The sequence below is a fragment of the Pteronotus mesoamericanus genome, unplaced genomic scaffold (assembly GCF_021234165.1).
Source record: "Pteronotus mesoamericanus isolate MK-2021 breed Mesoamerican mustached bat unplaced genomic scaffold, CSHL_Meso_final contig_40, whole genome shotgun sequence".
Lineage (NCBI taxonomy): Eukaryota > Metazoa > Chordata > Mammalia > Chiroptera > Mormoopidae > Pteronotus > Pteronotus mesoamericanus.
Window position 1 is genome coordinate 1,963,539 of NW_026555150.1, and position 15,425 is coordinate 1,978,963.

The following is a 15,425-nucleotide window of genomic DNA, read 5'->3' on the forward strand; positions in this document are numbered from 1 at the left end:
AGAGGGCCCAAACATAAATTCACAGTGCGCATAGCAGCCTCTCGAGACCACCTTCTACCTACTGCCAGGTGCTCTGCCCAAGGAAACCTTGAGGGTCATGGTGGACTCGAAACTGCTGGTGCTTGGAGTTAAACGAGGCAGAAGGTATGGGTGCTGACATGGCACATTTGGAGGTGCTGCTGCTGCAGTCCCCAAGGGAGTTCCAGCAAGCCCAGACAAGCAGATTGGAATAAACACAGATCCAACCTCAACCTGGCTTCTGCATAAAGATCAAGTCATCTCAAGGGAAGGTTTTCATCAACATTTGTCATTCTCCCTCCATCCCTCTTCTGGCCAATGTGACTGAGGATCATCTCCTTCAAATACTGGAGTAGGACCAAGCCAGATTTCTCATCCCCACGTATCAGGGAGAGCCTCATGCCTAGCTGGATGCAAAAAGCCAGGGCTATACCACCTATGACATAGCTGTCAAAAGCAACTTCTACCAGAGGATACAGAAGAGCAATTTCTGGAATCAGGGAGATGGCGGAGGGGTGAGTGGGAGTCACGCTGACCTCCCAAGACCAAACTGGAATTGTGATTAAATTGTGGAGAAATCACCTGGAAAACAATGGAACGATAGTGGGAGAGGAGCCTTGGAGCTGCGGACAGACAGTGGAATCAAATTTCACACATCCAAAGGGGTCATAAGTGCTGTGGAGGCTCAAGAGTGTGGGCTGGGTGCCCATGGGCACCAGCACCAGACAGACATTGAAACAGCCAGTTGGATCCCCCTGAGAAGAACAGGGTCTGAGTAATAAGCAGGGACTCTTAGACTACAGCAAATGAAACCAGAAAAGCACACAGACAGAAACGCAACCGTGAAAAACTTAGCAACACTCTCTGCCAGAGACAGGTGACTGGAGACACAGAGATATTTAAAGGGTCAAAAAAAAATTTTCAGTGGCAGCTGCCTTCCTTGATCTCAAGGTACCGGCTGGAGCAGAGTGGGCTGATGCCTGAGGAAAGATTGGTGAGTAAAGCTTTGTGAAGAGAACTGAGATGGTGGCCAGAGGAGCTGGTGATAACATACCTCCCACTCTGCAGCTACCATCTCGCTCAGACATAAGGGAATCAATAATCCTGCCTTCTGCATGCCCCTCCCAGAGCTTGCGCTTGCTGGGCTAGGGTACTGAGTGCAGCAGGGCCAGCAGAAATAGAGGATCCCTGGCCAAAGGGGGCACAGAGCTGCCTAGAGACCCTTGAGGAGAGACTGGAGATGGAGGCTTTGGGGAAAGAACTGGAGGAATAGCTGGGGATTCCTGGAGCTGACTCCTTCCTCATGTGGTAGTCTCCATTTTGTGCCAGCAGGCCACGCCTCAAAGAGGCAGCAGCAGGAAAAGAAATAATACCTCTACCCTCAGGACAGTATGGCCTGGAGAGGAGCTGCATGCGGGCCTTGATGCTGAGTGCAGAGCTACTTGCAGAGATAGTAGACCCCAGGCTAAAGAGGACACAGAGATGCCTAGAGACTCTTGAGGAGAGACTGGAGGTGGAGGCCTTCGGAGAGAACTAAGGGAGTAGCCAGGGGTGATCCTGGTGCTGACTCCTTCCTTATTCCATGGTCATCATAGTGCTCAGGCAGGCCATTCTCCTGAGTGACAACAGCCTATAAGGACACAATAGACCTGCCCTAAGGAGGCACTGCCCTGCCCTGTGGTGCCTAAGACTGACACCTGAGGGCAGAGTTACTAGATTAACAACTGCAGGAGACAAAGACAGTAGATTCCAGGAAGCCTCAAACAAATGGCCTAAGGACAGACAGGGTCAACAATTGACATCAACAGAGGAAGACCCAGAAATAAAAGAAAAGAAAAAATACCTAACTAACTAACTAATTAACTAACTAAATAAATAAATAAGTTAGTAGATAAATAAATAAATAAATAAATAAATAAATAAAAGAGACCTGCTTACTACCATAGAAGTTTAAAACACAAAGTCAGGAAATCATGTCTGATAAAAAAAAAAAAAAGACTCTCACAAATAATGGGAAGGAAAAGAAATACCCCCAAAATGAGGGTGAAGGAGGAATCCTTACAGAGAGAGCTAAATGAAATACAGGCAAATTAACTATCAGATATTAAATTCAAAACAATGGCTCTAAGGAAGATCAGTGAGCTCAGACACCTCAAAAAGAACTATGAGAAACTACAGGGAAACTATCTGGGACTTAGTGCCAAATATATCAGCCTGGAAAAGGACATAGAAACTATCAAGAGACACAAGAAGAAATGAAGAATACCATTTCTGAAATGAAGAACACAATAGAAGGAATCAAAAGCAGGCTACATGAAGCAGAGGATCAAATCAGCAAACTGGAGGACAAGGTAGAATAAAGCTTTGAGAAAAAATGAGAAATGGAAAAAAGACTCAAAAAGAATGAAGAGACATTAAGGTAAATGCAGGACAACCTTAAACACTATAATATCTGCATAATAAGGATACTGGAAGGAGAAGAAGAGGAACAAGGAATAGAGAACCTGGTTGAAAAAGTAATTATGGAAAATTTCCCTAATTTCAGGAGACAAAAGGGCTCACAGGTTCTGTTAGCACAGACGGCTCCATTGAAGAGGAACCCAATTAGGCCCACTCCATGACACATCATCATTAAAATGGCAAATACCAAAGACAAAGACAGAATCCTAAAGGCATCAAGAGAGAAAAAGGGAGTAACACACAAGGGAGCCCCGATATGGCTAAGAGCTGACTTCTTAACAGAAACACTACAAGCCAGAAGGGAATGGCAAGAAACATTCCAAGTAATGAAAAGCAAAGGCCTACAACCAAGGCTGCTCTACCAAGCAAGGCTATCAATTAAAATAGAAGGGGAAATAAAAAGTTTCCCAGAAAAAAGAAGAAAAAAGAATACGTCTCCACCAAACCAGCACTACAAGATATGCTAAAGGAATTGGTTTAAGAAGATGAAGAAAAAGAGTAAGAAACAGGAAAACAGAGGTACAAAGGGAAAAAAATGTATAAGTACCTATCAATAATATCTCTCAATGTAAATGGATTAAACGTTCCAATCAAAAGAGACAGGATAGCTGAATGGATAAGAAAACATGACCCACACATATGCAGCCTATAAGAGACCCACATCAGAACAAAGGAGCTACACAGATTGAAAGTAAAGGAATGGAAAAAGATATTACAAGAAAATGAGCAAGAAAAAAAAAAGCAGGGGTAGCAATACTTATATCAGACAAAATAGATTTCAAAACAAAGGCCATAAAAAGAGAGCCAGAGGAATACTTTATAATATGTAACGGAAGAAACCATCAAGAAGACATAAACATTGTAAACTTATATAAACCTAACATAGGAATACCCAAATATATAGCGAAAATCTTGAACGACTTCAAAAAAGAAATAGACAGCAACACACTGATTGTAGGGGATTTTAACACCCCACTGTTAAAAATAGACAGATCTTCCAAGCAAAACATCAATAAGGATATTGTGGAGCTGAATAACGCATTAAATCAAATGGACTTAACTGATATATATAGAACCATTCACCCCAAAGAAAGGACCCGTGAGTCCTTTTGTCTCCTCAAATTGGGGAAATTTTCCATAATTACTTTTTCAACCAGGTTCTTTATCCCTTGTTCCTCTTCTTCTTCAACTGCACATGGAACATTTTCAAAGATAGACCATGTGATAGGACACAAAACAGGCCTCAGCAAATTAAAGAAAATTGAAATAATATCAAGCATTTTCTCGGACCACAAGGGCTTGAATCTTGAAATCAACCTCAAAGAGAAATGTCAAAAACTTACAAACTCATGGAAAACAAACAGTACACTATTGAATAATGAATGGGTCAATAATGAGAGTAGAGAAGAAATCAAAAAGTTTCTGGAAACAAATGAAAATGAACAGACAACAGTCCAAAACCTATGGGAAACAGCAAAGGCAGTCTTGAGAGGGAAGTTCATAGCAATACAGGCCTACCTAAAAAAGATAGAAACATTTCAAGTAAAAAACCTAACCCTACAACGTCAAGAACTGGAGAAATAACAACAAATAAATCCCAGAGCAAGTAGAAGGAAGGAAATCATCAAGATCAGAGCAGAATTGAATGACATAGAGACGAATAGAACAATACAAAGGATCAACCAATCCAGAAGCTGGTTCTTTGAAAAGGTAAAGAAAATCGCCAAGCCTTTAAGCATCCTTATCAAGAAAAAAAGGGAGGAGACCCAAATAAATAATATCAGAAATGAAAGAGGAGAAACGACAACTGATACCACAGAAATACAAAGGATTGCAAGAAAGTCCGATGAACAGTTATATGCCAAGATATTTGAAAACCTCAATGAAATGCACAAATTTCTAGAAAAGAATAATCTTTTAACACTGAGTGAAGAAGTAGAAATTCTGAACAGACAGATCACAGCTGGGGAAATTGAAGCAGTAATCAAGAAACTCCCAGCACACAAAAGCCCTGGACTGGATGGTTTCACAGGAGAAGTTTACAAAACATTTAAGGAAGAACTAACCCCTGTCCTTCTCAGACTATTCCAAAAAATCCAAGAGGAGGGAAGACTCCCAGACTCTTTCTATGACTCCAGCATCACCCTAGTCCCAAAACAAGATAAAGACCCTACAAAGAAAGAAAACTCCAGGCCAATTTTGCTGATGAACATAGATGTAAAACTCCTCAACAAAATATTGTCAAAATGTGTCTAGCAATACATTAAAAAGATTATCCACCATGATCAAATGGGATTCATCCCAGGGATGCAGGGATGGTTCAATATACACAAATCATAAATGTAATAGATCACATAAAAAAAAAAGGAAAGACAAAAACCACATGATCATCTTAATAGATGTAGAAAAAGCATTTGGTAAGGCACAGCACTCATTTATGATCAAAACACTCAGCAAAATGTGAATAAAGAGGGTATACCTCAACGTAATAAAGGCCATATATTAACAACCTACAGCCAACATCATACTCAATGGGAAAAAACTGAAAGCGTTCCCACTAAGATTGAGAACAAGACAAGGATGTTCGCTCTCACCACTTCTATTCAATATAGCATTAGAAGTCCTAGTCACAGTGGTCAGACAAGAGAAAGAAATGAAAGGCATCCAAATAGGAAAGGAGGAAGTAAAACTATCATTGTTTGCAGATAACATGATAGTGTACATATAAAACCCTGTAGACTTCACCAAGAAACTACTCAATCTAATTAGTGATTTTGGCAAAACATCAGGATACAAAGTCAATATTCAGAAATCAAAGGCATGTTTTTACACCAGCAATGAAATAGAAGGAGAATAAATCAAAATTAAATACCATTTGCTATAGCAACAAGAAAAATAAAGTACCTAGGAATAAATTTAACCACGGTGGTAAAGACCTGTACACAGAAAACTGTACATCATTGAAGAAAGAAATTAAGGAAGACACAAATAAATGGAAACATATAATGTGCTTATGGATTGCAAGAATTAATTTCATCAAAATGTTCATACTACCCAAAGTAATTTATAGATTCATTGTAATCCTTCTTAAAATACCAATGACGTATTTCACAGACATAGAACAGACATTTCAAATATGTATATGGAGCCTTAAATGACTCGGAATAGCCTCAGCAATTTTGAGAAAGAAAAACAAAGTAGGAAGGCTCACAATACCAGACATCAAACCATATTTCAGTGTCACTATACTCAAAACAATCTGGTACCGGTACAAGAACAGAACCATAGACCGGTGGAATAGAACAGAAGGCCCATAAATAAGCCCAAGTCTTTAGGGTCAATTAATATTTGACAAAGTGGGCAGAAACATAAAGTGGAGTAAAAATAGCATCTTCAACAAATGGTGTTGGGAAAGCTGGACAGCTACATGCAAAAAATTGAAATTTGATCAACAACTGACACGATACACAAAAATAAACTCAAGATGGGTAAAAGACTTAAATATAAGTCACAACACCATAAAAGTCCTCGAGGAGAACATTGGCAGGAAACTCTCAGATATCCCACGCAGCAATTTTTTCACCGACATGTCCCCTAAAGCAAGGAACATAAAGGAAAGAATAAATAAGTGGGACCTCATCAAAATAAGAAGCTTCTGCACGCCTAAAGAAAAGAGCAAAATGAAAAGCAAGCCCACTGTATGGGAAAATATATTTGCTAATGATACATCAGATAGAGGTTTGATCTTCAAAATATATAATGAACTCACACAACTCCACTCCAAGTAGACAAACAATCCAATGAAAAAATGGGGAAAGGATCTGGGCAGACACTTTTCCAAGGAAGAGATATAGAAGGCCCAGAGACATTTGAAAGGATGCTCAGCAGCAGTAGTCATCAGAGAAATGCAAATTAAAACCCCAATGAGATATCACATCACACCAGTCAGAATGGCCATCGTAAACAGATCCACAAACAATAGGTGCTGGTGAGGCTGTGGAGAAAAGGGAACCCACTGTTGGTGGGAATGCAGACTGGTGCAGCCACTGTGGAAAGCAGTGTGGAATTTCCTCAAAAAGCTGAAAATGGAACTGCCTTTTGATCCAGTGATTCCCCTGCTGGGACTGTAGCCTATGAATCCCAAAACACCAATTCAAAAGAACCTATGCACCCCAATGTTCATAGCAGCACAATTTACAATAGCCAAGTGTTGGAAGCAATCTAAATGTCCATCAGTAGATGATTGGATCAAAAAATTAACAGAGACAAGAAGGAAGGAGGGAGGTGGGGTGGGGAAAAGGAAGGGAAGGGGAAAGTCAAGGAACATATAGCAAGGAGTCTTGGACAAAACCAAAGGGGAAGTGCTGAGGGAGGGAAGGAGGGAGGGGGCAAGGGAAAGTGGTGGGGGGGGGGAGGCAGAGACAAATGTATTTGAAAAAATAAGTTTAAATAAAATTTAAAAAATTATGGTACATTTACACAATGGAATACTACACAGCAGAAAGAGAAAAAGAACTACTACACTTTGTAACAGCATGGATGGAACTAGAGAGCAGTATGCTAAGCGAAATAAGCCAGGGGTGAAAGACAAATACCATATCATCTTGCCTATAAGTGGATCCTAAACAACAAAACACAGATTACAGGAAAATATGACCAGCAACACTGTAATAAAAAAGTAGCCAACGGAGACAGGATAGAAGGAGGGCGTTGTGGGCAGGGAAAGGGAAGGGAACATTCAAGTCAAGGAATGTATAGCAAGGACTCATCAAAAAAGCCAAAGTGGGGAAGGATTGAGGGAAGGAGATGGGGGAGAGGGGCAGAGGAAAGTGGTGGTGAGAAGGCATAGACAAAAATATTTGAAAAAAAATTAAAAAAAGAAATTCACAAATTTTACAGTATAGCAGGTTATTTTCTTCCTTTTATTTTGCGAAGTATTTTAGTTAATAAATAAATGCATGTGAAGGTCATATCCTTAAAAAAAAAAGATGAGGGATTTCCTGCAAGAGCTGTTGATCACCATCACCAGGGAGAGCCTAGAGGACAAATACAGCCTGCAGCTGGATCCAGAGTGGCACTTGTTGAAGAACTAGCCTTTTGTCAGCTCCATCTCCCAGCAAAATATTCACTCCCATCAGTGGCTTCAGATCCTTACAAAATTGACTCCTTAAGACCTAAAGAAGGGCCAAAGAAGCTGCACCTGAAGCTGTGGCTGGAAGCCCCTGTCACCCCCTTGGCTGAAATTGACCTCCCCAAACAGGATGGAGCTCTATGTCTGTCATGGGAGATCAGGGAGAACCACCTGGTGATGGGGGACCCCCAGAAACTGTACCATCTGGATGCCTACATACCCCTGCAGATCAACTCTGATGAGAGCAAGGCAGCCTTCCATTGGAAGAGAAGTCAGCTGGTGGTGGCCATGCCCCACCCTATCCACACCTTTCTGATCCGCTGTCTCCCTTTGTTTCTAATAGGGAAAAGAAGGCGATATCTTCTCTAAAATTGAAAAAGAAGATTTTTGGCTCTGGAAAAAAAAATGAAATAAACCCACACTTTTATTTGGCAGAGGAAGCAAGCACATGCAATGGACTAGAGATGGTTTATTCAAAAAATGGCACTGGGTAAATTGGACAGATACATGAAGAAAAATGAAAATAGTCCACCTTCTTATACCTCACACAAGGATAAATTCAAAATGGATTAAAGGCAGATATGTTAGGCTTGAAACCATAAAAGTCTTAGAAGAAAATATAGGCTCATAGTAATATTTTTTCCTTTTTTAAAATAATTTTTATTGCTATTCTATTACAGTTGTCCCAATTTTTCCCCCTTTTCCCTCCTAAGCCCATCCCACTCCCACAGTCAGTTCCCACACTCTTGTCTATGTCCATAGGTCATTCATGCATATTCTTTGAGTAGTCCTTTCCCCTTCTTTCCACTACTATCCCCCTGCCCCCTTCCCTCTGGTCACTTTCACTGTTCTATATCTCCTCACACAAGGGAGACAAAAGAAAAGATTTTAAAAAATGGGACTTTATCAAACTAAAAAGTTTTTTTGCATAGCAAAGAAAACTATCAATAAAATAAAAATACAACCCACTGAATGGGTGAACATATTCACCAATACATCTGATAAGGGTTGAATATCCAAATTAATAAAGAAATTATAAAATTCAACACCAAAAAAAAAACCAAACCCTTAAATAATACAATTAAAAATGGCCAAAGGACCTGAATAAACACTTCTCCAAAGAGGACATAGAGATGGGCAATCAATATATATAAAGATGCACATTAAAACCACAATAAGATACCATGTCACACCTGTCAGAATGGCTATCATCAATAAATCAACAAACAAATGCTAGCAAAGAAGTGGAAAAAGGGGGACACTTTTGCACTGTTGGCAGGAATGAAGATTTGTGCACCCACTGTGAAAAGCAATATGGAGATGCCTCAAAAAATTAAAAATGGATCTGCCTTTTGACCCAGCAATTCCATTTATGCAGATATATCTGAAGAAACCTAAAACTAATTTGAAAAATCCTAAGCACTCTTATGTTCATTGCAGCATTATTTACAATTGCCAAGCTATGGAAGTAGCCCAGGTATCCATCAATAGATAAGTGGATAAAACAACTATGGGACATTTATACAATGGGATATTACTTGGTCATGAAATAAGAAAAAAAAATATGTAACCTTTGTGACAGTATGAATGGACATGGAAAACATTATGCTAAGTGAAATAATCCAGTCAGAAAAAAACAAGTACCATATGCTTTTACTCATATGTGGAATCTAATGAACAAAATGAGCAAACAGGTAAGATATAGAAAAAGCTCTCCTAAGATATAGGAGAGCAGGATGACAGCTCTTGGGGGGAGGTTGGGGGTAGAGGGAGAAAAAGAAAAAGGACTTATGGACAACTCTGTGCTCATGGAAAGGGTGGGTAGTATAAGGGGGAAATGGTAATGGGTAAAATACAATTTAAAGGTTTTTAAAAAGTAAAATAAAAAGAAAACGTCCCAACATAAAACTGATCATTTTACACTGTATAATTCAGTAGCCTCTAACACGTTCAAATGTCATGCAACTATCACTATATCAAGTTCTAAAACATTTTATCACCCAAAAGGAAACCCTGTATATATTAAGCTATCACTCTTCTCCCCTAAGCCCCTAGCTAATGGTAGTTTGCTTTCTGAGCTTATGGTTTTACATATTCTGTGTGTTTCATATAAATGGAATCATACAATACATAGCCTTTTTTGTCTGGCTTCTTTAACTTACCTTAATGTTTTGGAGGTTCATTCACATTATTACATGTCTCTGTATCTCAATTCTTTTTATGACTGAATCATTTTCTTTAATATGCATATACCACATTAAATTTATCCATTGTTAATCCAATAATAACTAAGTACAAGATTGTAATATTTTCTAAATAAATAAGTAAATATGCAAACTCAGTAGTAATACCTTCCAATATGTGCTAGGAAGGAAACAAGAAGCATTTTTGACAGAGAGTAATGTGGGGGCATTATGTAAAAATGGTCCGGAAAGGGCTCTGTGTAGAGGTGGTACATCAACTGAAACTTGAAAGACAAGGAGAAGTATTCCTGCAAATAACTTGGTAAAAAACTTTGAAAAAGATAATAGGACAATCACTAAACTCATGGGGTAGTTTTATCATATGAACTAAAAGGCATTGTATTTAGGACATAATAGGTGAAGATTGATTGCTGTTAAGTAAAACTAGAGAGTTGTGTTAGAGTCATTCAAGCTTTGTAGGTCATGGTAAGGAATTTCAATTTTATTCTTAGGGAATTTTAAAACCATTGAGGGTTTACATTGTTATATAAAAAAAAATCACTCTGGCTACTTTGTGTGGAATGGATTGTGATGGGCTGGTGGGAATGAAATAGAAATGGGATACCAATTTGAAGGTTATCATAGCAAGCCAGATAATGTGTCACATTTCAACACATTTCACTGTGTTGAAATGTGACAGTAGATATGGAAAAAAAGACACATAGATTCAGAGATATTTTTGAGATTGTATCACCAGGGTTTTCTAATGGATTACATGGATGTGCATGTGTGTGTACATATGTGAGATGAAGGCGAGGAAAAAGGTACAAACAAAGATGACTCCAAATTTTCTGACTTGAGTAAGTAATTAAATGGAACTGTTGTTTTCTGGGATGAGTAAAACTGGGAGAGAAACAAGTTGGGGGGGGATTAGTATTATCATTCCCTGTTTGAAATATCTGAGAGACACAACAGAAATTGAAATAAGATATTTGATATAAATATCTGGAACACAGGAACAGTTGCTAGACTGGAGAGATACATTCATGGATTAATCTCCATATAATCACTAATTGATGTTGTGGAAATTACTGAGAACACCTAGAGACAGTGGGTAGAGATGAGAAGAAAATCAATTATTGTGTATTTTTTCATGCTGTACTATCTTTAATTAAGTACAAAGACTCTCCCAATTCTGTCACCTAGAGCTCATTTCACTCACTGCTCTTTGGCCACCAGTGTCTCTGTTCAGCAATGGTAAGGTTGATACCCTTTCCACCGGGAAGGAAAATCCATGGTTTGTTGCTTTTGCCAATTACAGAAATGTTGAAGAGCCTGGTGGAAAAGCTGTTGCCATTGGCATCTTTCACATGAACTACATCAAAAGAACCAGGATCTCTCTTTCTCGGAGATCATGCCAATTCTTCCCAGGTTAGCACCTCGGGACACCATATAAAGGTTACCAATGTCAAACTGGATGAAATCAGTAATTTTGCCAATCTCCAAATCAATCTAAATGGTGTCATTCCCCTCAATAAGGGAATTAGGGTAGCGGATGATGTGAGCATCATGGGATACCAGATGAGAGATTCCTTTTGTGCCCATAAAGATCTTCCACTCTTTGCACAACTTGTAGTTGGCCTCCTCAGGTGTAATACAATGAAACAGCAAAATGACCATTGGTATTATAGACAGATGGATATTCTTTCCAGTCTTGTCAATGCTGATCACATTCATAAAACCAGTCAGGTTGGTTATATCAGTTCAGACCTTGACATCAATCTTAAACCTCTTTATGCAGATCTTTTTTACTTTATCTCCTGGTAGGGCATACTTGTCTGTTCCTTAGGAAAATGATGACAGGGAGGCATTCTCTTAGCTAGTGGTAACCAGTAGATTGGCAAAGAGCAAACACACTGGTCAGTTTATCCAACATCCAGTGCTTTGGATCTGCTACATGCCTTAGATGTTTCTAGGAGTCATGAGCCATGGCTGCACTAGACACAGAAAGTGGCAAAGTATTGTGTCTTAATGGATCCAACACAATAGAGGTCTATCAGAAAAAGAGGAGCCAAACACAGAGAGAAGAGTAGCTAGTGAAATAGTAAAAATAGGATAAATATGGTGAAAACTAAAGGAGAAGTGTATTGTATTGTGAGAAGCAGGAATGGCAAAATCTGTTGATTGATGCTAAGAGGTTTTGTAAGATGAAAGAAGAACAATGTTTAATGTTTCCAGTAACATAAAATTTCTCAGTTACTTTGACAAGGGCATTATCAGTGAAATGATGGAGATGAAAAGCAGTTGGAAACAGGTTCAAGAGTAAATAAAGAACATGTGGTTAAAAACTTTCCATAAGTTTATACTATAATATGCCTTTATTCATCAAACAATTACCAAAGATAAAATGTAAAAACTGAAATGAAAAACAACATAGTTGTACTTGACACTAAAATAAATAATCTTATGATCAGAAATGGAATGGAGACAGAAAGAAGATATTGAGGCTAAATACACAAATATGTAAGAGATGAGCTCCTGCAGGATAATAAAGAATGAAGTTATATAGATAAAAAATGGGTAACAGCCAGTCATATTGCTTGCAGCCAAGAGCTAAAGTGGGGCCCTCCCTCCTGAAAAGATGCTGAGAAGCCTATTTCTGACATTCTACCTGGGTATACTGCTTAATTAAAAATTTTGTGTGTAAGGAGTGGATAAAGACCTAGAAAGTGAGCCAAGTTCTCTACTGGTATAGTTATGGAATTTTAAATATCTTCAATATCAATACAAGACAGGGAATTTAAAATATGATTATGAGTGATTCTGCACTGAAGGACTGGTGAGCATATGGAAGCATGGGGATGTGTACCAAGAGAAAGGGAGATACAAAAAGGGGAAAAAACAAACAACAAACAAATAATTTCTCACAAAATGAGTGTATAAACAGAAGTCACAAATCACATGAAATAGCCTAGTGAAATCAATTTTATTAAATATTCAGAATAAGACAATTGTACTACTTGTATGCTCAAAGAGATAAACATAGCCATAGCACTTGAAAGATAAAAAAGTAACTGAAAAACACAACAGAAATGAAACTAGAATAGGTAGTAATGAAAAATAGAAATTTTGATAATAAAGAATATAATCATTGAAGTAAAACAAATCTAATTAGGTCTGTTAAACTGTAGACTGGATACAGTTGTGAAATCTAATTAAATGGGGAAACTGTAGACTCAATACAGTGAATTGGAAGAGAATACTGAAGTATTCACTCAGAATGCTGTTAAATAGACAAAGAAGAAAAAATATTAAAATGCAGTTAAAAGACATTGGTTATATTGAGAAATCTCAGCAAATGTCTAAGACAAGTTCATAAAAATAAAATGGAAAACAATATTTGAAAAAAAAGTAAAAATTTTCCAGAATTAAAGAAACATGAATCCACAATGAGTGTTTTTAAGTACTAAGCATCATAATTAAAGAAATATTGCAGTAAAACGGAAGACAATGAAGTAAAGTCTTAAAAGCTAACAGAGAGTATAGACTATTTACACATACTGTAATTACTTACTGAAGACTGACATGTGGCTGAGAGTGAGAGAAAATTAAATTAACTTTCAGCTGAGAATTTCATATTCAGCTAAACTAACATGCAAGCATAAAGGAAAAATAAAGATATTTTCAGGCATTCAGTCTTACATCACTTCAAATACTGAAACAAAACCAGTCATAAATGGTGAATATTAATTCATGGATGAAAAGCATAGTTAATGAATACTAACTAAAACAAAACCTATGAAGTAATACAAATCATAAAAAGTAGAAGGCAAGAAAATGTGCATTAGTAGAAGAGACATTATGTATATTAAAAGGAATGTTATATGTCTTTATAACCTCATATTTGGTGATGGATTTTTTTATACAAAGCCAAAAGCACAAGCAACAAAATAAAAACTAAATGAAACATCAAAATTAAAATTTTTGTGCATCAAAGGACATTATCAAGAAGGTATATCCTGGATGGTGTAGGTCAGAGGATTTAGTGCCTGACTGTGAATCAAAGAGTCACTGGTTTGATTCCCAGTCAAGGCACATGCCTGGGTTGTGGGCCAGGTCCACAATGGAGGCCAAGTGAGAGGAAACCACACATAGATATTTCTCTCCCTCTCTTTCTCCCTCCCTTAAAAATGAATAAATAAATAAATAAAATCTTTAAAAAAAAAGAAGGTATTGGAATCAACATGGCAGTGGACTGAGTGGAAGTCACACTGACAACTTCCCAGGACCAACCTGGAATTACAACTAAATTAGAGAGAAATCACCCAGAACAAATAAATGAACAGTAGCAAGAGAGGAGCCTTATAACCTTGGACAGACAGAAGAATCAGCTTTAGCACAACCTAACTGGTAAGTGGTGGTAGAGACTCAAGAAGGTGGGCCAGGCTCCCATGGGAGGCAGCACCAAAAGGATATTGAAATGGCCAATAGGATCACCCTGAGAAGAGTGGGGTCTAAACCATAAGCGGAGATCTCCAGCCTACAGCATGGGAGCCCAAAAAGTACACAGAAAAAAGTGAGCTGCGGAAAGTGGCAGAGTTGTTCTCTGCCAGACACAGGTGGCTGGAGACTCTAAGAGCCATTTAAAGGGCTGATGCACAAATTTTTATTTGCAGCCACTTACCTTGGGCTCTGGCAAAGAAGGGGGAAGAGTGGGCTAGGGATTCTGAATGAGATACTGAGGATGGAGACTTTGGGGAGAGAATGCAGAGAGTAGCCGGTAAGATCCCAGGGTTGACTCATCCCCCAGATGGCAGCAGCCACCTTGCTCAGGCAGACACCACTCACCTGAGCAGCAGCAGCATGAGAGGACCCAATTGCCCCTCCCAGTCGTGTCTCTAAGCTGGCCTGCTTGAATGCAGAGTGACTAGATTAACAGCAGAAGGAGACAGCCACAGACGGTATTTCCCTGAAAGTCTTGAACAGTCTGCCTAAATTCAGAAAAGGTAAACATCTGACATCAACAGGGGCAGATCCAGATCGAGAAAGAAAAAAAAAATCAGTCTCTTACCATAGAAGATTACACCACAAGTCAGGAAATCAAGAAAGATCAACTTAAGAAGCAGAAGCAAAAGAATCTCAAAAATAATGGGATGACAAAGAAAACCCTCCAGCTGAAGAAAAAGGAGGAATCCCCACAAAGAGAACTAAATGAAATAGAGGCAAGTCAGCTATCAGATAGTGAGTTCAAAACAATGGTTCTAAAGAAGCTCAATGAGCTCAGTGAGCTCAGAGAGAATTACCAAAAACTACAGGGAAACTATGAGGAACTTACTGCAAGCCATATCAGCATGAAAAAGGACATAGAAACTATCAATAAAAGACAAGAGGAAATGAAGAATATCATTTCTGAATTGAGGAAATTCAGAATTGAGGAACACAGTAGAAGTAATCAAAAGGAGGGTCAATGAAGCAGAGGATTGAATCAGCGAGCTGGAAGACAAGGTAGAAAAAAGCTCCCAGAAAGAGAAAGAAGACCAACAAAAGATTCAAAAAGAATGAAGAGGCATTGAGGGAAATGCAAGACAACCTGAAATGTAGTAGTATCCATATAATAGGGATACCAGAAAGAG

General features: G+C 38.5%; 2 pseudogenes; one reads left to right on the plus strand and one right to left on the minus strand.

The window, feature by feature from the left end:
- The first annotated feature begins 97 nt into the window (after positions 1 to 97).
- On the plus strand, positions 98 to 7,978 carry LOC129073324 (PIH1 domain-containing protein 1-like; annotated as a pseudogene).
- Positions 7,979 to 11,006: 3,028 nt separating this feature from the next.
- LOC129073325 (40S ribosomal protein S4, X isoform-like) overlaps positions 11,007 to 15,425 on the minus strand; it is a 172,506-nt pseudogene continuing 168,087 nt past the window's right edge.